This window comes from Heterodontus francisci, chromosome 13, assembly GCF_036365525.1.
Source record: "Heterodontus francisci isolate sHetFra1 chromosome 13, sHetFra1.hap1, whole genome shotgun sequence".
Lineage (NCBI taxonomy): Eukaryota > Metazoa > Chordata > Chondrichthyes > Heterodontiformes > Heterodontidae > Heterodontus > Heterodontus francisci.
In genome coordinates this window covers 101,609,158-101,634,764 of record NC_090383.1, presented here as the reverse complement: position 1 = coordinate 101,634,764, position 25,607 = coordinate 101,609,158, and the positions used below count along the sequence as shown (strand labels likewise).

The 25,607-nt window shown below is 45.4% G+C and overlaps 1 protein-coding gene across 7 annotated transcripts in view; it reads left to right on the top strand.

The window, feature by feature from the left end:
- The window catches only part of LOC137376537 (muscarinic acetylcholine receptor M3-like), a 356,458-nt gene that overhangs the window by 232,339 nt on the left and 98,512 nt on the right, over window positions 1–25,607 (top strand). For 5 of the 7 annotated variants that reach the window (XM_068045280.1, XM_068045284.1, XM_068045282.1 and 2 more), the window contains 2 exons: window positions 20,665–20,721; window positions 23,892–23,998. The gene's annotated coding sequence lies outside the window, so the exon portion shown is untranslated. The remainder of the gene's footprint in view (window positions 1–20,664; window positions 20,722–23,891; window positions 23,999–25,607) is intronic. The other 2 variants (XM_068045283.1, XM_068045278.1) reach the window with 1 other exon arrangement.

The following is a 25,607-nucleotide window of genomic DNA, read 5'->3' as shown; positions in this document are numbered from 1 at the left end:
TAGAAAACATGGAATGCTTTGGTCATTCAGACTGAGGGGAAAAACCTGAGGGAAAAGGAGAGAGCAGCTTCTGCCTGCCATTGATCTGCATTGTGACATTCACTGGTATCCTGAAAATTTCCTTCGGATTGATCCATGCTCATTCAAATGAAAAAGCCAGACATACAACATGCTCTCAGATACACTAAAGAGCATCCTCATATCTAAGACTAATCTTAATTCACCCTCCAATACATCACCGGCTTAAAAAAGAAATTCAAAGCATTTAATGTTAAGCATAAGTGTTACAGTTTTCACCTGATTAAGTTGATAATGTAATGTTTGTTTGGTTATGGCAAAAGCGTCTCAAAATATCGGGCTAAAAACAAGAAATGCTGGAACCACTCAGCAGGTCTGGCAGCATCTGTGGAAAGAGAAGCAGAGTTAATATTTCGGGTCAGTGACCCTTCTTCGGAACGTTAACTCTGCTTCTCTTTCCACAGATGCTGCCAGACCTGCTGAGTGGTTCCAGCATTTCTTGTTTTTATTTCAGATTTCCAGCATCCACAGTATTTTGCTTTTATCAAAATATCAGGCTAATTGATTAACTCTATCAACAACTTCTTAAGCTCCATATGACAAAATGGCCACACAGACATACCTAAAGACTCATTCACTGCTGCCAACAACTCCAGATCCTGCTTCTTTATTGGTGCATAAAGGCCTGCTTAGGTCGGGAAAAAGAACCCAACCCATCCACAGCAGACCCGAGCCCGACCCGGCCCGACCCGACCTGAGCCCCACCCAACTCGACCCGATCATCCCTTTACTTACCTTCCGACTCGGAAGCTCCACGAAGCTGCAGCGCATGCTTGATGACGTCACAGTGACGTCACTCGTTCACTATGCAGACTCAGTTTCGTCCCGGACTCCCAGCTCAGCTAAGTTTTTTATTTTTAATACTTACCGGCAGACCACGTACCATGTGTGTCCAGCACGACCCGACCCGAGCACGACCCGGACTCGGCCCGACCTGAGCCGAGCCCAAAAGCCGGCCCCGACCCAACCCGCACCCGACACACGTCGTCGGGTCCCATCGGGTTCGGGTCAGGTAGCAGGCCTTTACTCCAGCTGTGGCTTGACTGGTGTTATATACAGTTCCTGCATAACCTCCCTGCTCTTATATTCTATGCCTCGGCTAATAAAGGCAAGTATCCTGTATGTCTGCTTGACCACCTTATCTCACTATCCAGCCACCTTCAGGGATCTGTGAACATGCCCTCCAAGGTTCCTCTGTTCCTATACACATCTCAGAATCTGACCATTTATTGTGTATTCCTTTGCCTTGCTCTCCTTCCCCAAATACATTAGCTCACACTTCTCCAGATTGAACTTCATTTGCCAATTCTGCCCACCTGACTTGTCCATTAATACCTTCCTGTAATCTACAGCTTTCTTCTTCATTATCAATCACAGAATCACAGAATTGTTACAGCGCAGAAGGAGGTCATTCAGCCCATCGTATCTGCACCAGCTCTCCAAATGAGCAATTCACCTCGTGCCATTCCTCCACCTTCTCCCCGTAACCCTGCACATTCTTCTTTTTCATATAACTGTTTAATTCCCTTTTGAATGCTTCAATTGAACCTGCCTCCACCACAATCTCAAGCAGTGCATTCCAGACCTTAACCACTCGCTGCGTGAAAAAGTTTTCCTCATGTCACTTTTGCTCCTTTTACCAATTACTTTAAATCTGTGCCCTCTCGTTCTCGATCCTTTCACAAGTGGGAAGTTTCCCCTATCTACTGTGTCCATGATTTTGAATGCCTCAATCATATCTCCTTTCAGCCTTCTCTTCTCCAAGGAAAACAGTCCCAGCTTCTCCAATCTGTCTTCATAACTGAAGTTCTTAATCCCTGGAATCATTCTCTTGAATCTTTTCTGCACCCTCTCTAACGCCTTCACATACTTCCTAAAGAGCAGAGTGCAGAACCAGACGCAATACTCCAGCTGAGGCCAAACCAGTGTCTTGCACAAGTTTAACATAACTTCCTTGCTCTTGTACTCTATACCCCTCTTAATAAAGCCTAGGATACTGTATGTTTTATTAACCACTTTCTCAACCTGTCCTACCACCTTCAATGACTTATGCAGATATATACCTAGATCCCTCTGCTCCTGCACCCCCTTTAGAATTGCACCCTTTATATTATCTCTCCATGTTCTTCCTACCACAATGCATCACTTCACATTTCTCCACATTGAACTTCATCTGCCACCTGTGTGTCCATTCCACCAACTTGTCTATGTCCTTTTGCAGTTCGACACTATCTTCCTCACAGTTCACAATCCTTCCAAGTTTTGTATCATCCATAAACTTTGAAATTGTGCCCTGTACAACAAGGTCTAGGTCATTAATATATATCAGGAAAAGCAAGGGTCCCAACACTGACCCCTAGGGAACTCCACTACAAACCTTCCTCCAGGCTGACAAACATCAATTAAACACTACTCTTTGTTTCCTGTCACTCAGCCAATTTCATATCCATGTTGTTACTGTCCCTTTTATTCCATGAGCTACAAGTTTGCTCACAAGTCTGTTGTGTGGCATTGTATCAAACGCCTTTTGAAACTCCATGTACACCACATCAACAGCATTACCTCATCAACCCTCTCTGTTACCTCCTCAAAAAACTCCAGCAAGTTAGTTAAATATGATTTTCCCTTAAGAAATCTATGCTGGCTTTCCTTAATTAACTCGCATTTGTCCACGTGACTATTGATTTTGTCCCGAATTAATCTTTCCAGATGTTTCCCCACCACCAAAGTTAAACTACATGGCCCATTTTTGTACTGTCTGCACAGTTCTTAATCAAACCCCCACATTCAAATCCGAATTATTGATAGGTCCCTTGCTTTTTGTGGTGTATAATACTGGGCCCTGTGGAACCTAACTGGAAACAGTCTTCCAGTCACAAAAATACCCATCAGCCATTACCTTTTGCTTCCTGCCTCTGAGTCAATTTTGGATTCAACTTGCCACTTCGCCTTGGATCCCATGGGCTTTTACTTTCGTGACCAGTCTGCCATGTGGGGCCTTATCAAAAGCCTTGATAAAATCCATATAGACTACATCAAATGCATTACCTTCTTTGACCCTCCTTGTTACCTCCTTAAAAAATTCAATCAAACTTACAGTCTTACTGCAGTCACTTTAGTTATGATGGTTGAACAAAGTGTGCGAATAATTGCCTTGCCCGTGTGAGCAAGCAAACGTTAGAATCATAGGCTGGAATTTTACGCAGGAACAGGCTGGTGGCGGAGTGGTGGGGGATGGGTCGTAAAATTGAGTGAGTGGCGGGGGGTGCCATTCCCGACCCCCTTCTGCAGCCGCTGCAATTTTACATTTTATGAGGGGCAGTGGCGGTGATAAATGACCCACCCGTCCCAGGCCAATCAAGGCTCTTAAGTGGCCAATTAGCTGCCACTTAAGGGCCTCCTCCCACCGCCACTGGTATTTTATCAGTAGCAGGCGGGCAGGCAATTGAGATCCCCTGGAGGCCGCCAAGTAAAACCTAGTGGCCTCCTTGCAACTGCCCCACTACAGAACACTCCCTTTCCCTCCCAACCGACCCCCCTTGCCTCGCTGGGACCCAGCTGATTGTCCCCGGTGAGGCTCCAGACACTTACCTTGGCCGGGATTTAACCCTGGGCAGACGGGAGCCGGCCACCGATTGAAATGTCAGTGGCAAACCCGCTTCCACCTCGCCCAGGGATCCGACCCATAATTTGCAGGTCGCCGTGCTTCAAATGGTGCTTGATCATGAGGGCCCTCCCCAGGCCGTCAGAGAGCCCCTGCTTTCGTCAGGCAGCTTTTCTCAGGTCTGGGACGCCCGTTTGCCACGCGTAAACTCCCCATGGAGGCGAGCGAAGGCCCATAAGTGGCTGTTAACTGACCACTTAAGGGCCTTGATTGGCCTGGGGCAGGCGGGCCATTTCTCGCAGCTGCCCTGTGTAAAGTGGCAGTGGAGGCGGGAGCAGGTTGGGATGGCCCCCAGGAGCCTCCCGCTCCATTTTACGCCACCCGCCCCCCCGCCACCACCATCCCCGCTCTTTGGGGGGGCATAAAATTCAGCTCCTTGTTTCCAGCATTCCTTTTGTTGCGAAGCTGGCTGCAGTCCCAGCCGTAGACACTTCTCCCTGTGGCACTGCTGAGACTGAAAGCTGCCAACCCACTGATTGGCCAGCAGCTCTTGGAGGTGGGACCTCCTGCCTCAGAGGGGCAGAAGTCCTGTCCAAGGCCAATACAGGTCCTGTGGGGTGTAAAATCCTGGTGTGGCTCCCCAGGCCCAGCAGAGGCAGGCTCGCCCCTGAATTTTTGGCCGGCTCCTGCCCAATGGAAAATTCCGGCCATAGATTCTTTGAATGGTTACAGTGCAGGAGGCCATTCAGCCCGTCGTGTCCATGCCGGCTCTCTGCAAGAGCAACTCAGCTAGTCCCACTCCCCCACCTTTTCTGCATAGCCCTGCAAATTTTTCTCTTGATAATTACCCAATTCTCTTTGAAAATCATGATTGTATCTGCCTCCACCACACTCCAAGGCAGTGCATTCTAGTTCCTAACCGCTCACTGCATAAAAAAGTTTTTCCTTTGCCATTCACCTTAAATCAGCATCTTCTGGTTCTTGACTCTTCCACCAATGGGAACAGTTTCTCCCTATCTACTCTGTCCAGACCGTTCATGATTTTGGAAACCTATGCCAAATCTCCTCTCAACCTTCTCTTCTCCAAGGCAAACAGAACCAGCTTCGCCAATCTAGCCATGTCACTGAAGTCCCACATTCTTTTGTTCATCTGAATTGGTGACAGATACCAAAACTTCTTTCTGTTTAGTCTGTCGGAAGATGAAGAGGCAAGGGTGGGGTTGGGAGGGTGTGGTAGCGGGTAAAAACAGAGTAGGAGTGTGCTCGGCTGCGATAGCCTATTGCCTTTGTAGACTATTTCAACTGACTGCAGATGTTGATGCACTGAATGTATAAAGAATAAAACTCTTGCTGGGCTAAATTTCAAAGTGGCAAAAAGTTTCTGTTAAATCCATTTGTATTCCTATCACAATTAGCCATTCGGTTTTTCTTCTTTCGGGGTAGATTTGCAAATCGTTCACAATGTGTACGAAAAAAATTGGTAACTCAGTGAAAAATTGTGCATTGGTGTCACCTTCAGAAGATACCAGTCTCCACAAATATGCCTACAGAAAGAGTAAGTTAGATTAAAAGCAAAGTGTTGCATAATCCACAACAACAACTTGCATTTATTTAGTCCCTGTAATGTTTAAGAACACCCCAAAGACTTTCACAGGAATGTTATCAGATAAAATTTGACAGCAAGCCAAAGGAGGAGATGTTACAACAGGTGACCAAAAGCTTGGTCACAGAGGTAGGTTTTAAGCAGCGTCTTAAAGGAGGAGAGAAAGAGAGAGAGGCAAATAGAGAGGAAATTCCAGAGCTCAGGACCAAGATGGTTAATGGCACATTTAAGAAATGCGGTAGAGGGAAATTTGATCCCTCCCTCTCATCACCCCCAAGGCGGGAGCCAAATTTAGCTCTGTACCTTAATTAATTCCTTGACCGCCAACCGCAGAGGCCAAAGCGAGGTCTGGCTGTAGCCCCTGGTCAAGGAGGGTGGGAAATCAGCCAGCTCCTATGCTGTGCTAGTCAGCAGTTGGATCCAGGGTGGAGAGATAATTCTGGAAGGACCTTGAATAAGGTGACAGTAGGCTGGAGCTTTTTTTGTGGGCCCAGGAGGCATGTCCTACCTCTCCTAGATTTGATGAAACCAGGGTTGTCCAACATATGGCCCGCGAGCCAGGATCCGGCCTGCCAAAGGTTTCCATCCAGCCAGCGGGTGTAAACTGTACCCAGGGCTGTTCCTCAACCTTACAGGGCTCCATGACTGGATATGAGAAATCTCTTCTTCCTGCAGACTGGCTTTTAAAAAAACCACAAGTCAGTTTCACAGCTGACAGTTGCTGACATCAGGAACAGCAGTTTGCCAACTTTGGACAGATTCAGGGTTTTTGAAAGCCTGCCGGAAAATCCCGAATCTTTCCAAAGTTCAGAAATCACTGTTTCCCGTTCCGAGCACCTGTCAGCTGTGAAACTGACTTCCGATTCTTTTTTTAAAAACTGACCAACTATCTGCAGAGTGTTGGCGCGGGAGGAACCGGAAGCTGGACGGCAGCAAGGACTCCTGGGTAGGTATTTTCTTTAAAGGTGCGGAGCAGAGTTAACCCGAGACACTACACATGTAGTGTCTCCCACCCATCCTCCTCCTCTAACCTAATAATAAGACCCTTTTTACCCTCCTCCTCTAACCAAAAAGGACTGAACAGGTAAGCTATTTCACTGTTTTTGTTAATATCTATATTTGTACTTAATTAAGGGGTAATTGAGTAAAAGAAATGGCAGCCAGGGGAGTGCAGTGCTCCTCCTGCAGTATGTTCGAGGTGAGGGGAACCTCCGGGGACCCTGCCGACTTTACCTGCTGGAAGTGCATCCGTCTCCAGCTCCTATCAGACCGTGTTAGGGAACTGGAGCTGGAGCTGGATGAACTGAGGATCATTCGGGAAGCTGAGGGGGTGATAGATAGAAGCTACAGGGATGTCGTTACTCCACAAAACAAAGGCAGCTGGGTAACAGTTAGAGGTGGGAAGAGGTCAGTGCAGGGATCTCCTGTGGTCGTTCCCCTCAACAACAAGTATACAGTTTTAGATACTGTTGGGGGGGGCGGCCTATCGGGGGCAGGCTGCAGTGAACGGGCCTCTGGCACGGGGTCCTGCACTGTGGCTCAGAAGGGAAGGAGGGAGAACGGGAGAGCACTAGTCATCGGGGACTCGATGGTGAGGAGTACCGACAGGCGGTTCTGTGGGAGCAAGCGAGACGCACGGATGGTTTGTTGCCTCCCTGGTGCCAGGGTCCGTGATGTTTGTGATCGCGTCTTCAGGATCCTTAAAGGGGAGGGGGAGCAGCCAGAGGTCGTGGTGCACATTGGCACCAACGACGTAGGAAGGAAGGGTGGCACAGATGTTAGAAGTGAGTTTAGGGAGTTAGGCTGGAAGCTGAAAGCTCGGACGGACAGAGTTGTTATCTCTGGTTTGTTGCCGGCGCCATGTGATAGTGAGGCTAGGAATAGGGAGAGAGCACAGCTGAACACGTGGCTGCAGGAATGGTGTAGGAGGGAGGGCTTCCAGTTCTTGGATAATTGGACTGCATTCTGGGGAAGATGGGACCTGTTCAAACAGGACGGGCTGCATCTGAACCAGAGGGGCACCAATATCCTGGGAGGGAGGTTTGCTAGTACTGTTCGGGAGGGTTTAAACTAGTTTGGGAGGGGGATGGGAACCGGACTTGTAGTCCAGGGACCAGTGGGTCCACTCAGAAAGACAAAGAGTGTAGTGAGGTATTGGGGAAGGTAGCACTGTCGCAGAGGACAGATGGGCACGGAGAAGGGTTAAAGTGCGTATACTTCAACGCAAGAAGCATCAGGAATAAGGTGAGTGAATTGAAGGCGTGGATGGGCACTTGGGACTACGATGTTGTGGCCATCACTGAAACGTGGATAGGTGAGGGGGAGGAATGGTTCTTGGAGGTACCTGGTTATAGATGTTTTCATAAGATTAGGAATGGTGGTAAAAGAGGTGGGGGGGTGGCATTGTTAGTTAGAAATAGTGTAACAACTGCTGAAAGAATTTTCGAGGAGGATCTGCCGACTGAGGCACTGTGGGTTGAGGTCAGGAACAGGAAAGGAGCAGTCACCTTGATGGGAGTTTTCTATCGGCCCCCCAATAGCAGCAGGGAGGTGGAAGAGCAGATTGGGAAACAGATTTTGGAAAGGAGCAGAAGTCACAGGGTAGTAATTATGGGGGATTTCAACTTCCCAAATATTGATTGGCAACTCTTTAGATCGAATAGTTTGGATGGGGTAGTGTTTGTGCAGTATGTCCAGGAAGCTTTTCTGACTCAGTATGTAGACTGCCCGACCAGAGGGGAGGCAATATTGGATTTGGTACTAGGTAATGAACCAGGGCAAGTGATAGAGCTGTTGGTGGGCGAGCACTTTGGAGATAGTGATCACAATTCTGTAGCATTCACTGTGGTAATGGAGAGGGATAGGTATGTGCAACAGGGCAAGGTTTACAATTGGGGGAAGGGTAGATATGATGCTGTCAGGCAGGAACTGAGGAGCATAAGTTGGGAGCATATGCTGGCAGGGAAGGGCACGGTCGAAATGTGGAACTTTTTCAAGGAGCAGATAGTAGGGGCCATTGATAAGCATGTCCCTGTCAGACAGGGAAGGGATGGTCATGTGAGGGAACCGTGGTTGACAAGAGAGGTTGAGAGTCTTGTTAGGAAGAAGAAGGATGCGTATATAAGGTTGAGGAAAAAGGGCACAGGCATAGCTCTGGAGGGATACAAGATGGCCAGGAAGGATCTGAAGAAAGGGATTAGGAGAGCTAAGAGAGGGCATGAAAAATGCTTGGCGGGTAGGATAAAAGAAAACCCCAAGGCCTTTTACGCGTATGTCAGAAATATGAGGATGACTAGGGGGACCGTAGGTCCGGTCAAGGACAATAGCGGGAGACTGTGTGTTGAGCCGGAAGAGATAAGTGAGGTTTTGAATGAGTACTTCTCTTCGGTATTTACGAATGAGAAGGGGTGTATTACTGAAGAGGACGGTGTGAAACAGACTGGTAAGCTCGAGGAAGTGCTCGTTAGGAGGGAAGATGTGTTGGGGTTTTTGAATAACTTGAAGATAGACAAGTCTCCCGGGCCTGACGGGGTATATCCAAGGATGTTATGGGAAGCAAGGGATGAAATTGCAGAGCCGCTGGCAATGATCTTTTCATCTTCTCTGTTGACGGGGGTGGTACCAGGTGATTGGAGGGTGGCAAATGTTGTGCCCCTGTTCAAGAAAGGGAATAGGAACAACCCTGGGAATTACAGGCCAGTTAGTCTTACTTCGGTGGTAGGCAAGTTGATGGAAAAGGTGCTGAGGGATAGGATTTCTGAGCATCTGGAAAGACACTGCTTGATTCGGGACAGTCAGCACGGTTTTGTGAGGGGTAGGTCTTGCCTCACAAGCCTGATTGAATTCTTTGAGCAGGTGACCAAGCAAGTGGATGAGGGTAAACCAGTGGATGTGGTGTACATGGATTTTAGTAAGGCATTTGATAAGGTCCCCCATGGTAGACTTATGGAGAAAGTCAGGAGGCATGGGATAGTGGGGAATGTGGCCAGTTGGATTAAGAATTGGCTAACTGATAGAAGGCAGAGAGTGGTCTTAGATGGTAAATACTCAGCCTGGAGCCCAGTTACCAGTGGCGTGCCACAGGGATCAGTTCTGGGTCCTCTCCTGTTTGTGATTTTTATTAACGACTTGGATGAGGAAGTCGAAGGGTGGGTCAGTAAATTTGCAGATGATACAAAGGTTGGTGGAGTTGTGGATACCGAGGAGGGCTATTGTCGTCTGCAAAGGGACTTGGATAGGTTGCAGTGCTGGGCTGAAAAGTGGCAGATGGAGTTTAACCCTGAAAAGTGTGAGGTCGTCCATTTTGGAAGGACAAACACGAATGCAAAATACTGGGTTAACGGTAGGGTTCTTGGGCATGTGGAGGAGCAGAGAGACCTTGGGGTCTATGTGCATAGATCGTTGAAAGTTGCAACTCAAGTGGATAGGGCTGTGAAGAAGGCATATGGGGTGTTAGCGTTCATTAGCAGAGGGATTGAATTTAAGAGCCGTGAGGTGATGATGCAGCTGTACAGGACCTTGGTAAGGCCTCATTTGGAGTACTGTGTGCAGTTCTGGTCGCCTCATTTTAGGAAGGATGTGGAAGCCTTGGAGAGGGTGCAGAGGAGATTTACCAGGATGTTGCCTGGAATGGAGAATAAGTCTTACGAGGAAAGGCTGAACATTCTAGGCCTCTTCTCATTAGAACGGAGAAGGATGAGGGGTGACATGATAGAGGTTTATAAGATGATCAGGGGAATAGATAGGGTAGACAGTCAGAAACTTTTTCCCCGGGTGGAGCAAAGCGTTACAAGGGGTCATAAGTTTAAGGTGAAGGGTGGGAGATATAAGGGGGATGTCAGGGGAAGGTTCTTTACCCAGAGAGTGGTCGGGGCATGGAATGCCTTGCCTGGGGAAGTTGTTGAGTCAGAAACTTTAGGGACTTTCAAACGGCTTTTAGATAGGTATATGGATAAAGGAGAATGATGGGGTATAGATTAAATTGTCCTTGACAGAGGACAAAGGATCGGCACAACATCGTGGGCCGAAGGGCCTGTTCTGTGCTGTATTTTCTATGTTCTATGTTCTATGTTCCAGCTCTCTGCACTGTCACAGAGAGAGAGAGATGGGGGTGGGGGGACAGAGAGGGGGTGGGGACAGAGAGATAGAGATTGTGGGGGGGGGGGGGGCGGGGAAGAGAGATGGGGGGGACAGAGAGAGAGAGGGAGGAGAGAGGTACAGAGTGACAGTAGGGGGACAGAGAGTGAGAGAGAGTGATCAAGATCACTCCTGACAGAATGACATCTATCCGGAATACTCCGCATCACGACAAGTGTGCAGGCAAATATTGACTACTTGTGCAAGCAAAAAAATGCCAGATATCTCACTAAATCAGTGTCCAACATAGTGAAGAGAAAGCAAGTCAATAAATTAGTCTTCTCATTTAAAGCTTCTTCACAAAAATGCACATTTGTTGCTGTTTTGATTAATAGTAAAATAAATTTTAGCATTGCATAGGGTCAGTAAGACAGGCAAAGGCACATGGAAGACAGGAAGAAAGGAAATGAACAGGGGGGGATTAATTCACTTATGTTATGGGATGATTTCATTTATAAATCTGTTTTGGAATTTTTTTTGGTGGCTTTTATTTTTGCATTGCGGCCAAGCGGACACTGTGGTGGTCAGTGACAGAGGGAAGGGAAGGTGTGGTAAAGGCCTGCTACCCAACTCGAACCCGATGGGCCCCGGTGACGTGTCGGGTCTGGGTCGGGTTGGGCCCCTATTCCGGGTCCGGCTTTCGGGCTCAGGTCGGGTCGGGCCGAGTCCAGGTCTGGCTGGGTCGGCTCGGGCTGGACACACATGGTAAGTGCTCTGCTGGTAAGTATTGAAATTAAAAAACTTACCTGAGCTGGGAGTCCGGGACGAAACTGAGTCTGTGTGGTGAGCGAGTGCTGTCACTATGACATCATCACGCATGTGCTGCAGCTTCGTGGAGCATCCCAGTCAGAAGGTAAGTAAAGGGATGGTCGGGTCGGGCTCGGGTCTGCTCAAGTGGGGTTGGGTTTGGGTCGGGGCGAAATTGTAGGGACGGGCCAGGTCGGGCTCGGGTCTGCTGTGGATCGGTTGGGTTCGGGTCGGGTTCTTTTTCCCGACCTAAGTAGGCCTTTAAGGTGTGGGACTACTGATGAATGCGAAACTGAGGTTGTGGTTACTGGTATCGCACTCTAATGAGTTCTTCACAGACTGCCTGGGCAGAAAAGACCTGTCACAGTTGACCCTTTCTTTTTCTTCCTCCTCGTCCTCAAGCTCTTGCTCCTTAACTGCTCATTGTATAGCTGATGGAAAGGCCTGTCCCCTCATGATGGTGAGGTTGTGCAGAATGCAGCAGACCACCACAAATATTGACGTGCACTCTGCCAAGTACTGCAGGGTTCCTGCATAGCAGTCCAAGCAATGGAAGCATAGTTTCAACACATCAGTGGTTTGCTATATTACATTTTATGCAGCAGCTTTCTTTGTATGTGTGCTGCGCATGTGTGCATGGGTTGTGCATTGGAGACATCAGCCATGTCATCAGTGGATAGCCCTTGTTGCCCAGTATCCACCCTCTGGTTTGCCATGTAAGCTCAAATGCAGATGGCACAGCAGACTGCCGCAGAATGAAAGCATTAGGACTGCTGCTAGGATAATTTGCTGCCTATGGCCGCATACCAAATGGATGTTGAGGGAGTGAAACCCCTTTTAATTCTGGCAGAGGCCAGAGCTGATATGTGGCACCCCCCCCCACCCCTCCCCCATAGTGATGTAGATGCAGTCAATGGCACCCTGCAGCCTGGGGAAGCCTGCAATCTGAGCAAAGCCACGTGTTCTCTCAACTTGCTTATCTCTGGCAAGAGAGAACGAAATATAGTTAGTTCTCATTGAGTAGAGATCATGAGTGACCTCCCTTAGACAACAGTGGATGACATACTGCGAGATGTTACTAATATTTCCAGCTCCACCCTGGAAGGGGACAATTGCACATAAGTCCCAAGGCTTTTTATACATATATAAAGAGCAAGAGGGTAACTAGGGAAAGGGTTGGCCCACTCAAGGACAGAGGAGGGAATCTATATGTGGAGCCAGAGGAAATGGGTGAGTTACTAAATGAGTACTTTGCATCAGTATTCACCAAAGAGAAGGATTTGGTGGATGGTGAGTCTAGGGAAGGGAGTGTAGATAGTCTGGGTCATGTCATTATCAAAAAGGAGGAGGTGTTGGGCATCTTGAAAAGCATTAAGGTAGATAAGTCCCCAGGGCCTGATGGGATCTACCCCAGAATACTGACGGAGGCAAGGGAAGAAATTGCTGGGGCCTTGACAGAAATCTTTATATCCTCATTGGCTACAGGTGAGGTCCCAGAGGACTGGAGAATAGCCAATGTTATTCCTTTATTTAAGAAGGGTAGCAAGGATAATCCAAGAAATTATAGGCCAGTGAGCCTTACGTCAGTGGTAGGGAAATTATTAGAGAGGATTCTTCGGGACAGGATTTACTCCCATTTGGAAACAAATGAACTTATTAGCAAGAGGCAGCGTGGTTTTGTGAAGGGGAGGTCGTGTCTCACTAACTTGATTGAGTTTTTTGAGGAAGTGACGAAGATGATTGATGAAGGAAGGGCAGTGGATGTAGTCTATATGGACTTCAGTAAAGCCTTTGACAAGGTCCCTCATGGCAGACTAGTAAAAAAGGTGAAGTGACACGGGATCAGAGGTGAGCTGGCAAGATGGATACAGAACTGGCTCGGTCATAGAAGACAGAGGGTAGCGGTGGAAGGGTGCTTTTCTGAATGGAGGGATGTAACTAGTGGTGTTCTGCAGGGATCAGTGCTGGGACTTTTGCTGTTTGTAGTATATATAAATGATTTGGAGGAAAATATAGCTGGTCTGATTAGTAAGTTTGCGGACGACACAAAGGTTGGTGGAGTTGCGGATAGTGATGAGGATTGTCAGAGGATACAGCAGGATATGGATTGGTTGGAGACTTGGGCGGAGAAATGGCAGATGGAGTTTAATCCAGACAAATGTGAGGTAATGCATTTTGGAAGATCTAATACAGGTGGGAAGTATACAGTAAATGGCAGAACCCTTAGGAGCATTGACAGGCAGAGAGATCTGGGTGTACAGGTCCACAGGTCACTGAAAGTGGCAACGCAGGTGGATAAGGTAGTCAAGAAGGCATACGGCATGCTTGACTTCATCGGTCGGGGCATAGAGTATAAAAATTGGCAAGTCATGCTGCAGCTGTACAGAACCTTAGTTAGGCCACACTTCGAATATTGCGTGCAATTCTGGTCGCCACACTACCAGTAGGACGTGGAGGCTTTGGAGAGGATACAGAAGAGGTTTACCAGGATGTTGCCTGGTCTGGAGGGCATTAGCTATGAGGAGAGGTTGGCTAAACTCGGATTGTTTTCACTGGAACGACGGAGGTGGAGGGGCGACATGATAGAGGTTTACAAAGTAATGAGTGGCATGGACAGAGTGGATAGTGAGAAGCTTTTTCCCAGGGTGGAAGAGTCAGTTACTAGGGGACATAGGTTTAAGGTGCGAGGGGCAAAGTTTCGAGGGGATGTGCGAGGCAAGTTCTTTACACAGAGGGTGGTGAGTGCCTGGAACTTGCTGCCGGGGGAGGTGGTGGAAGCAGGTACCATAGAGACGTTTAAGAGGCATCTTGACAAATACATGAATAGGATGGGAATAGAGGGATACGGTCCCCGGAAGTACAGAAGGTTTTAGTTTAGACAGGCATCAAGATTGGCGCAGGCTTGGAGGGCCGAATGGCCTGTTCCTGTGCTGTACTGTTCTTTGTTCTTTGTTCATCACCACGGGCACCTTCACTGCCACTGACAATGTGGTCCTTGCCCTGCTCTGAGGTTGCAGTTGTGGCTGCACAAATTTCAGTGAGGACGTCCTTACTAAAGCACAGACATTATTCCTCGCTGAGGTTCAGATAGTAGAATTGCGCCCTGAACACCCTGGGCAGATATGGCTTCCTGCTGAGAGCCCTTCTCCCCCTCTTCCTCCTTCTGCTTCCAGCAGCTTATCCTGCTCTGTGTGGCCTCTGTTCATTCTTCTCATCAGGCTATATTCCAAGGGGAATGCCTACTAGTGCATCCACGTCTGGGAGCACTAGGTTTGTTCAGAGGCCTTGAGGTCAGCAAAAATTCCTTTAGCACCTGCCACACTGCTCCCTGTAGAGTTTTGCAACTTAAAACAACTATAGAAAGCACTAACACTTGTAGAATTGAAGCAACAGCCAGAAGAAATCGACCTGCAACTAATCTGTAAGCAGTTGATGATCCCTTTAAATAGCATTGTGGGGGGTCCTTCCTGCTACTGAACAGCTGTGCGAAGTTAAGCCCGGGTGTTAGCTGGTGGATTGGGCTACAAAATTGCACCAATGGCATCAAATCCACATTGCAAGCACTGGAAACTATGGCAAAGGAGATGCGCTTAAGTTATAAAAAGCCGTTTTGACATTCATACCCATCATATTGATGTGACATTGGAATATATTGGAAGGAAATTTGAATGCCAAGTGCTCTTCAAGAGTCTTTATTTTATTGGTGTTTGTTATGTGTTTGGACACTGCCTGCCTCACCCAGCAACACGAAATTCTAATGCAGTTTCTCATCTGTGCTCAAATTTCACATCCGTGCTCTTTTAATAACCTAGTCAAAAGGTGTTTCCTACCAATTGTTAGCCAGTACCACACATTTAAATGACTTTCACTTCCTTGTAATGGAATAAAATGTCAATATAATGTAGGATAAAACCGTAAAGCACAAGGTGCCCTCTGATGTCATGAAGTTAGTTTCACCTTTGCCAGATTTGCTATTTGACACCGAGATCCATTATAGGCCTATGTAACTGATGAATCCAGCGCTCTCTGAAATGCATTTTTCTGCCACTTCATCTCCAGTCTTGATCTTCATCCCACCATAATAAATAACATGCTGCCTGCGCAGAATGTGAATTGGTAATTCTGTTTGAAAAACTCCATTTAGGAATGCACCTTGCACTGTGCCTTAGGGGCACTGTTTGTCCAGGTTCCCAGGCAAATGATGACCTTCCATCAAGCAACTTATGCAGCCAAGGCCAGATTCCTCAGACATTTTTCAAATTGCTTCACTGATCCAATACAACATTCAAAGCCAAACAATGCTGTGGAGGTTCGATTGCCAGATAGATTAAGTACACTAAGAATAGATTAGATTAGATTAGAGATACAGCACTGAAACAGGCCCTTCGGCCCACCGAGTCTGTGCCGAACATCTCCAATTATCACATGTCTGCTTTTGCATTTTCAATCCAATTTATAAAGTTATTGTAAGTAGCAGCAACCACACACACATTGGATTAGATGAGTCGCAAATCGTAATTGCAAAAGGAATAAGTGCACTAATAAAATAATCCTGGTAATGTTGTAACTGAGGGAGGAGGCAAGGCATGCTAATTAGAAGATTAGCTGAAAAAAATAAACAGCCTCACTGTGTTTACCATGAGTTATTCATTCTAAAGATGTCCTTTGATATCTAGCAACAACTTGGCTAATTCATTGCTTCATGCCCAGAGCTCAAAAGAGGTTAATCTAGTCAGTATAGCATAGCTGTACAGATGCTTTATACATCTATGATATCCTTCAGCCAAATGCTTAGAAACAACAAATCAACATGTTCTTACTTGAGAGATAAAAACTTAAAGATAACTGCAGCACAACAGTTGGTCTAGAGCACAGCATTTGCCATATCGCAGAAGTTTATTCCAGCCTTAAATAACTGACCTTAAAATTTTCACACCCCTGAGAAATGGCTGACTAGTTCAGCAGCCCAAGGTTGCTCCATTTCGAAGTGGTTTCCATCTGCCAACGAACCACTGAGAGTTGAATGGAGTCAAGCCTCTGAAAATACTATTTGTTACCACAGGCATTGAAAGTCATGTCTCCATAAATGAAGCACAAATTTCAAGTACTGAGCATCTTAGTTTTCATATCTGCCTTGTAACAAATACAGAAATGAATCTTTTTAATACATATTTAGTGCCAGATCTTGAAATAGCTATTGTATGGAACCTTGGAGAATGTTTATATTGCTGCAATATTTAATGAAGATGTTAATCTTAGGGCAGCCTGGTATACACCAATATGCTGTGGTGCAAAATGATAGACCTCAAATGTGCATCCAAAATTTCACACACAGTGATATCTGGATTTCAGCTGGGTTATCTCACAGAAAAAGTGCTTCCCACACAAGGAGTAGCAGTAACAATTCAATCCTTGCCACGCCTGAGTGCCAAATTCCTGCTTATGTAAGTGAGCTTGGCAGAGTCCCAATACAGGTCTCCTGCATGCTCTCTTGGGCAGAAAATGGTGTGTGGCACACAATGTCTGAAGAGGCGAGGAGGGAGTAAAGTTAATAAACACAGTTAGGAGTTGTAATCATGATAGCTTTTCTTTTTATCTTAATACAGAACTGAACAATGTGCAGCAAGTTATTTGGCACATAGGCATTGTCCATGTGCCAAACAGTGTCATGAAAGGTAAAACCTTCAACATATATTTACCTGGAGAGAAAATAGAGTCACTTCTCAAAGACTTGAATGAGTCAACTGTCTACTTAATAGAAACATCAAAAATAAAACAAAAGCTTATGTTTCTTTCTTGTTTGGCTGTTTGAGAATTTGAGACATTTGCTTTGTATAAAAAGTCTCATTATTGTAAACTATGATCTGTTCCAGTCACAACTTCTATTAGGAATTGGACTGAGAACAGAAAGGACTATTTCACTAGACAGTATAGTAAAATGAGCAAGGAAGGACAAATAAGTTGTAAAAAGGATCAACACACTGTTCTTTCATTTCTAAAAGCTAGATTCAAATCGAGCCCAGACTGTTGGAATGAAAGTTGAATGAAAGAAAATGCAATGAAAAATTCATACCTGTGCAGAGGGCTTTCGTGCTGATACTGTTGGCTGCACCTAGTGCTTGCAGGTGCTGTTGTCCAGCTACGAGGGATTCATAGTTCCTGCCATCTTCTAGCAGTGCATCAATGCTGTGACCTTTCTTTTTCTCCAAGAGGTCTTTCTGAAACGTTTTAATGGGTGTCAATACAATCACCAGCTCCATTAGTCGCTCTAACCGCTCAATGTCTGAGAAATTGCATTGTTGCCCATCCTACGGCATCTACTGACAAACTGGCCTATTGATTCCTGTAGCTGGTGGCTGTAGGACATCAATTACATATGGTGAATTCTAAAATTCACTCGTAACTGGAGCTGATCTTCGAGCATTTTCCATATCTTTGCGGGATCTTTCTGGTCCTCTTCAGATAATCTGGAGGTATTGATTCTGTGCAACCCCTCATTTCCAACTGCTATTAGTATTTTTACAGCCTGTTTTTCTGGTTCCACAATTACTTGGTCTGTGAACCATAATTACAATCTTTATTTGAACAGTTGGAACTCGGATAGGATATCCATGGCTTTCAAGTTCATGCTGGGGAATTTGTTATCCATCTTCCTGCTGTTCCTTTGCTTTAAAACTTGCTTTATGACTTGGTCTATGACTTTGCACTGTTTCCCATTTAAGAGATTCTCTGTTATTTATATTAGCTCCTTTGATTGACAGGAGCAGGTATTTGCTAGTGCTGTGTGTTTATCTTGCTTCCAGCACTGTTCTGTTTACACAACTATTCAGTAGGCAGAATTTTTAAAGAGTTTTTTATGCTCTTCTAATTTTGTTTTACTGTGGCTTTGTGAGTGGAAGCTCTTATTCATGCTCGAGTAGGTCAGTGGGTTTTTTTAAACTTTGGCTGCGTGGACAAAGGCTCTGCAGTGATCTGAGTTTTCCCAAGTATTTTCTAACAGATGCCTCCTGTAATGGCGCCGACTTCAATCAGCTGCAAAAGGAGTCGGATATTCCCCATTTTTTTTCCTACACGGAACTTACTAAAAAAAAATCTTTTGAAGGACTTCAAAGCCTTTTTTAAAAGGCTGTCGGCACAATGACTCACCTGATTTACTTGCAGCCTGTCATTGTGTGCTCTGTCTTCTACAGCTTGAGGTAAGTTCTTTTTTCACTGTTTGAGCCAGTATTTTTCTTGAATGTTCTCTCTACTGGCTGTAGGAAATGTTGTTTTCAGAGTTGTTTTAACTGTGGTCTTCAATCTCAGCCTTTATCTTCTCACCACAGCTGTCACCATGTAATGAGTTCTTTTATGTTGTCTGATGCAACATAAATAGGATGCATGAAGTCCAATTGGTAGAAGATCTCAAACAGGTTTATTATAGCTAAGCTATTATGCAGTACAGAGCAAACTATTTACAGAACCTTACTCTGGGTGTTACAGTTACAGAATGACTCTGGCTCTGAGTCACATGACTGTGTCCTGGCACTTAGCTCATTAGCATACTAAAATCTTAAAGGGACATCACTCTCAAAGGCAATCATACAACACCTAACGGTGAAAGACCACTCGGCCCATGGAGTCTTTGTCAGCTCTCTGCAAGAGCAATTTAGCTCACCCATTCCCCTTCCCCTTCTCCATAGCCCTGCAAATATTTCCAAGCAGGTGCTTATCAAATTCCCTTTTGAAGGTTACGATTGAATCTGTCTCCACCATCCTTTTCAGGCAGTGCATTCCAGATTGCAACAACTGACTGTGTAAAAAAAGCTTTTCCTCATGTCTCCTTTGGTTCTTTTGCCAATCACCTTAAATTGGTGTCCATTGTTTCTCGACCCTTCTGCCAATGGGAACAGTATATCTCTATCTACTCTGTCGTGGCCCCTCGTGATTCTGAACACCTCTATCAAATTTCTTTCAAACTCTTCTTCTCTAAGGAGAACAACGCCAGCTTCTCCAAACTATTCTGATAACTGAAGATGCTCATCCCTGGGACCATTCCTGTAAATCTTTTCTGCACCCTCTCTAAAGTCTTCACATCCTTTCTAAAGTGTGGTGCCAGAATTGGACACAATGGGCTGGATTTTACCACTGGCTTCCAGACCCCAGCATTGGAAGCAAATGGGGTCCTGAGCCCACTCTTGTCAGCAACGGGACTGGCTCAGCAATATTCCTGGAGGTGGCCTCCTAATTGGCCGCCTCCGAGCTTGCTGTCCTATTAAGCATGGCCGGCGGGATGTATATGCTGCTAGCTCAATCAGAGGGCCGGCAGCTCTGAAGCCTCGGCAACCCCACTGAGAGCTAGCTCGAAGAATGTGAGGGTGCCTCAACATGGAGGTTCCCTCAGAGGGGAAATTTTTATTTAATATTCCAGTTGGCCAAGGAGGAAGGCTCCACAGGAAAGAGGGGAAACCCCTCAGGTTGGAGCATCAGGGCCGCAGAAGCTGCTTTTCCTCCCCACGGCATGCAGTCTCCAGCTCCAATGGCCTCAGCCTGGAGCAGGGAGGCCACATCCATGAAGCTGACTGCCTTCACATGTAACTGGGGGCCACTCTGCCACGTGCATTTTGCAGGCGGCTCTGAAAATTCGCACTGAATGTGAACAATTATTTAAATTGGCAGCCTGCCTCTGTGTGGCGGGCAGCCAATCCAGCTCCCAGCCCATCCCTGGGAAACTTTCCCAGCAGCAGGAATGCGTCAGGCAACCATCCCAACATGGCTCCCTGTCGCCCCCTCCCATCCAAGCCCGCCACCCTGGAGCCGGTAAAAATCTGCCCAATATTTCAGTTATGGCTGAGCCAGTGTTTTATAAAGGTTCAACATAACGTCCTTGCGTTCATATGCCTCTGTTTATAAACCTCAGGATTCTGGGTTGTGGCGAGAGGAAGGTAAGAAATTAAGAGATACATGTTTACACCATCTGCAGCTTGTAAGTCAGGAGAGATGTGGGATGAGAAGGAAGTGAGATGTGAGAGGAGGATTAGGTGTGATCATCTTCAATTGATTTCAGCCCAGCGCTGGCCACGGGCTCAGCATTTACCGTTCCAATAACAGCCAGTACCGTCTCCTTCACGGGGTTCAGACATGCAGGAGTGCCTGTCCCTCTACAGGTAGCCTCTGCTGCCCCCAGTTGCACCTCACTTTGTCCTGGAAGAGAGAGGAAGGTGTGCCACTGAGTGTTGTGACACCTGTGTGATGTGTTGTTGCCGTGCTTTAAAAGTTGGCTGTGTGCATAAGTTGTGAGGTATGTGTGTGAGGCTTGCAGTGTGTTAGGTATGTGAGGGTGTGGTAAAGCATGTGAATGTTAGGTATGAGTCCCGATTGATCGAGATTGTTGGTAGGTGAACAATGTGGGTGCGATGCAGTGTCTGATGCTAGTGGTGTAGTCGGTAAGATAAGGCATTTGAAAATGCATGCACTGACTTTTCCCACTCATTTGAGATCATTGAATTTCTTGCAGCACTGCAGATCCTGCTAGCCAAACTTGCTGCCGATTGCCTTCTTCTGATGTTGGCAGGTGAGTTCCAGGTCACTGGGTTTTCACATACGAAAGTAAGAAATAGGAGCTCGTATAGGCCATTCTGCTATTCAACAAGATCTTTGAATTAGAATTAGAATTAGAATATTACAGCGCAGTACAGGCCCTTCGGCCCTCGATGTTGCGCCGATCATCTGACCTACACTATTCCATTTACATCCATATGTCTATCCAATGACCAGTTAAATGCCCTTAAAGTTGGCGAGTCTACTACTGTTGCAGGCAGGGCGTTCCACGCCCCTACTACTCTCTGCGTAAAGAAACTACCTCTGACATCTGTCCTATATCTTTCACCCCTCAACTTAAAGCTATGTCCCCTCGTGTTTGCCATCCTCATCCGAGGAAAAAGACTCTCACTATCCACCCTATCTAACCCTCTGATTATCTTATATGTCTCTATTAAGTCACTGCTGATCTTTTACTCAACTCCACCTTCCCGCACTATCCCCATGTCCTGTAATCACCTTAGTATCCAAAAATCTATCAATCTTTGTCTGATTATACTCAACAACTAAGCTGCCACAGCTCTCTGAGATAGACAATAACTAAGATTCATAACCCTTTGAGTGTAGAAATGCTTCTTCATCTCAGTCCTAAAATGACCGCTTATTCTGAGACTGAGCCCCCATGTTCTAGACTCCCCAGCAAGGGGAAACATTTCCTCTGCATCTATCCTGTCATGCCCCTTAAGAATTTTATATGATTCAATTAGATCACCTCTCATTCTGCTTCACTCCAAGTAATAAAGTCCAGCTGCTGGAAACCTGTGAGCAGCTGACCATGGGGACATTCACATGAGGCTCGTGCTTTTAGAATCTGCGATAGTGACAGAAACTGTTTGAAATACTGAGCAGGTCAAGCAGTGTCTGTGCAGAGAGAAACAGAGTTAACCTTTCAGATTGGTGACCTTGCATCAGAATTGGAAAATGTCATAAATGTGTCAGGTTTTAAGCAAGTAAGAGGCAGGGAAAGGGGGGGGGGGGGGGGGGTGGGGGAGGAGAGGGCAAGAAAGAACAAAAGGGAAGGTCTGGGAAGGCAGGAATGATGAAATGTACAGCCGAAGCATTACCAGCACCTACTGTCTGAGAAAGATGGGAGCAGTGGTTATGATTTGAAATTGTTGAACTCCATGTTGAGTCTGGAAGGTTGTAAAATGCAAATCTGGCATGCCTCTGACTCCAACTGGGATAGCTGTCCACTCCCATCAGCTTCCCAGCAGGGAGTTAAAATTGGCTCCATGCTCTGTGCTCTTCTAAGCAGGTGTGGTTGCCCGGTGCTGATTTTTAAAGCATGACAAAAAGGAACCTTGTTGTTGGAATTTTCACAATAAATCCCATGGGAATCCCATTGGCATTATTTGCAGGATGCACTTAAGATTGACAATCACCCTGGGGCATTCAGTCGATGTGAAGCTACAAGAGGCAAAATGCTTATGGGACTATAAATTGTCCACATTGACAGTGTTCTTGGACTATTTTTTGCTACAAATTATTTTGGGGAATTGTGCACAGGTCCAAGAAGAATTTTATGTTTTTATTAGCCATTATTCAGCAAGTACTGTTCAAACTCCTTTCCTTATGGTTCCAGTGGGAACAATCACTAACCAATCTCTGAAGTTTGAGACAACAATCCTGTGGACTAAAATGCTTACAATCTATTTTTCTAACTCACGATCCTGGGCAAGAGATTTTCCCCTTTATCCTCAAGCTTTAGTTGCAACTTGTAAAACCAAAAGGCTGTAAATTATAGAAGGAAGGAAGACATGAGTTACAAATAGTGACAGCAGTGGATAGCATTTTGGCACCATAGTGCTGATGTTCATTCGATGTCAGTCCCCTGTGTTAAAGGCCACTGAGATCAGAGCCCTGTGAAGCATCAATGTGCACAGTAACTAGACCAAGAAACTCCTGATGTTTACATGTAAGTTGTGGTCATGGCTAATTAAGACCAGGGACACCTATCAATGTAAGTTGCTCAGATTGTTTACAGAAGTGACAAGCATGGCTGTACCTGGGACTATATCTAAGGCAAGACTCTAAACTTGCAGCACCTTACCCTCTACTGCACCCTGAAACAGAAAGCCGCCTATCAGCAGCATGGGACATCTTGTAGTTTCTTCAGACTTACTGAAGAAAACTTTCTCTGTTCATCTAAGGGATTCCTTTGGGTGAACTGTATCCTTAATTTTGGTACCAACAGAAATGTTACCATCTCAAAATGGGGAAATAATGGTCTCAACTTCTTGGAGACATTTTAGACTAATCCCTGTATCCAATCTCTTGCATACTTATGGTCCTGATATCAAAGCCTTTTCTCATTTGCCTATTCCCAACACACATTAATGATGCTAGGCGCATTCAATTAACAGAATAAGAGGAGTATCTACCCCATTGTGTATAGATTAGCACTGAAGTATAGGGTGCAATAGGTTTTGCTTCACATCAACAGTGCAGTTGCCAATGCAGGCTGAGTCTGGAGTCAGGGACCCAGCTGATTCAAGAATGGAGGGGACTCTTGATGCAGTTTAGTGTTGATGTGAAAACCAAAATGCTTTACACAACCAAAACTTGCAAAGGATAATTTTTTCAAAACTGCCTAATTACAATTATGCTCCTAGTACAGAGCCTAGTCTACCTGGATGTATGTCAAGAATTGGGGTTAGCATCTCTCACAATTTTCTAACTTTCAAGTTAATGATCAGTAAATATTTCTCCAATTTTTTTTTCAATCAAATAGAAAACAACAATGTGCAAACAGTCTTCTTATAAACCCAAAACTAATTCCTGGAATGAAAAAAATGTATTTTATTTTAATAAAGGACATTCAACAGTCAATTTTTCTCACATTAATTTATTTTTGAATGTATTTGTGGCAATTCAAAACCGATGCTATCAAGTATAGGGAAGACATAAATTATGTAAAAACATTTACCCTAAAAATGTTGCTGATATTATGATGCAAATACTTAATGTGTTCAAATAATATTCCTGCCTTTACTATTTTGATGAAACTGATAAAATGGTGTTACGGGGTATATAATGTAACAGTATTCTGTTTATATGTTAATATTCAAATTGAATCTTCTAGGTTGTTATTCCAGTTATAATGAAATGCTAAATCAAATGATGTATTTTCTTGTTATTTACCAGCTTCCACTAGGAAGATCACACCAGGCAGCTCGATATATAATGAATATTCCAGGACCTGGTTATGTCACTACAGCTTAATGTAGCAAGACTTGTCAATCAAATTATTGGTAAGTTTCTTGCCATTTATCTCAGTGTTCCCTCTTCACATTTAGGAGCCAGCCTAGTTCCAGTCCATGAAGAAAAATGTGGCTGTTCTGATAAGTGCTTGTTTTCTTTTTATCGATTTGATTATAATAAGCCTTAATGGGGTGAATTCAGCCTAACCTGATGGGCAATGAGGAAAATTGAAGTCAATAGAGAATTAAAATCAAGTGGCGGTGTTAAAATGCACAAATACCTGCACCCACTGTTATATTCCGAAAAGCCAGTTGGTGAAGGATAGAACTGGAGCCAATAACACACTGTTATGAGCATTTAATTTGTAAGAGGTTCCCACTCAGTTTTCCCCCCTTACTGATTGATGGTTCTTGACTTTAGGATTTGTATAAAGGACAAATTGCGCAAACACAGGGTTGGGCTGAACCACAAGCCTGTTTATTAAAACCCTCCTAACACGCTGATACAAAGACCTCTAAACTAATTTAAAGGACACCACACAACACCTTGATTGGTTAGTCTGATTTAAATCCCTCCACAATTTAACGTCGGCTCCCACCCAAACACACAAGTCACCACAACTTACAAGATAAACCTTTATAAAAAAAAACCACAGGCAAAACCCCACGTTTCGTTCCAAACTCACTCAATTCAAAACCCAAACCCTCCCAGGATTTGGTTGTTACACTTAAAATTGCTTTGAACACTCAGCCCCAAATACCTCTTGGATTTGGCTGATAACTTACAATCCTCCACACGGTTGGTCCTTCCGGTGAGAATTTGTAGGTCCACGAGCCAGGTTGACCATTCCTGACCCTCCTTCTCGACTGCAGTGCCAAACCCTTTGATCTTGTGCCTTTTATGATGATCCTTATCGAAATATCATAAACACATCTCCTGAAGCCATCCTGCCGGATGGTCAGCGCGTAGCACCTTTTTAATCCCTTTCGTATGTTACCTGCCTGATTCAGACAGATCCACTCCATGCTGATGTTCTTTCCATGACCGAGAACAATGAACTCCACCATGGTGAGGTATTCCAGGCTCCAGAGCTGATATTCATGAAAAGTTTTCTCTCCTGTTTTGACAGGAGCGAATGTTGTGGTCTGGGACAGGTTAGTTGTAACATTGGCCTCCCCAGTTACTTAATTGGGTTACATGATGGCAGTTATCCTGTGTCACTGTTATGATAATGTCCCAAATTCCAGTCCTTTAACAGTATCAGTTCTGTTGTGATGTTGGAATGTTTGAAATTGACCCCTTGGAATGCAGCCTGCCTCTGTGTGTTTTGTGTTGAGGTTTGGCTTTTATTCACAGTACTTGTGTCCATGGGGGTTGGGGCTTTTCCCCATATTTCATCAAGTCCAGTTTTAAAGTCAAGTTGGGGGCGGGGGGGAAGGAATTCCGATCCCACAATTTACAGAGTTACACATTACAAATATACAACTCCTAATCAGCAAAAATTTATCACGGTCAAAAAGAAGGACTCGATGAGAAGGATGAACCACCCGTGGTTAACAAAGACGGTGAAGGAGAGTATCCAATCAAAAACAAAGGCAGACAAAGCGGTGAAAACCAATGGTAGGCCAGAGGATTGGGAATTTTTTAGGAACTAGCAGC